The sequence below is a fragment of the Anabrus simplex genome, chromosome 10 (genome assembly GCF_040414725.1).
Source record: "Anabrus simplex isolate iqAnaSimp1 chromosome 10, ASM4041472v1, whole genome shotgun sequence".
Taxonomy (NCBI): domain Eukaryota; kingdom Metazoa; phylum Arthropoda; class Insecta; order Orthoptera; family Tettigoniidae; genus Anabrus; species Anabrus simplex.
Window position 1 is genome coordinate 100,844,007 of NC_090274.1, and position 1,090 is coordinate 100,845,096.

A 1,090-nucleotide genomic window follows, 5' to 3' on the forward strand; every position below is an offset into this window, starting at 1 on the left:
TCTAAAAAAAGTAGCTTCCCCTTCTGAACCATCTGACTACAGAGCCATCTGCATACTTTCTGCTTTATCCAAAGCGCTAGAGTTCATCGCTCATAGACAAATAACAGACTACATGACGACTTACAACTTATTTGACCCACTACAATCTGGTTTTCGTCAAGCACACAGTACTACAACGGCACTACTGAAGGTCACAGAAGACATCCGAGAAGCTATGGACAACAAGGAAGTGACAGTTTTAATACTCCTAGATTTGAGCAAAGCTTTTGACTCTGTTGACATTGACATTTTGCTCTCGAAATTGTATTCCCTCCATTTCTCGGACAGCGTCCTCCTTTGGTTGCATTCCTACCTGCATGGCCGTCGGCAGTGTGTTACAGATAGAATAAACAAATCAACTTGGCGGTCTGTGCAGTGTGGTGTGCCCCAAGGGTCAGTGTTAGGACCCCTTCTTTTTTCTATTTACATTAATGATGTCTCCCAAAACCTAACGCATTGCAAATACCATATTTATGCTGATGATGTACAAATGTACCTCCATACATCTCCAAATCTAATACTTTCGGCCATAGACAAAATCAATCAGGATCTAACATCGTTTTCTTCTTGGTCTTTGAGATGTGGGCTTAGGTTAAACCAAGCAAAAACGCAAACCATCATCCTTGGATACCCAAAACTACTCACGAAGGTCAATCGACCAGAGATTCCATCTATAAGGTTGTGTAATACTAACATACCATTCACGTCATCAGTAAAAGTCCTAGGCATTACTTTCGATGATGACATGTCATGGAAAACGCATATCACGAACATCACCCAGAAAATATTCTCTGCATTGCACATGCTGCGCGGGTATAAATACTTATTTCCTGAAAAACTCAAAAAAATGTTGGTAGAAAGTCTGGTTTTCCTTCATTTCGACTATTGTGACGCGATTTATAGAGACGCTCGAGGCAAGTTATTGAGCAGATTACAACGTGGTCAAAATGCTTGTGTGAGATACGTCTGTAACCTACGGTACTATGACCACGTAACTCCTTCATATAACCATCTATCTTGGCCCCGACTAGAGATCCGTCGCACTGTACAT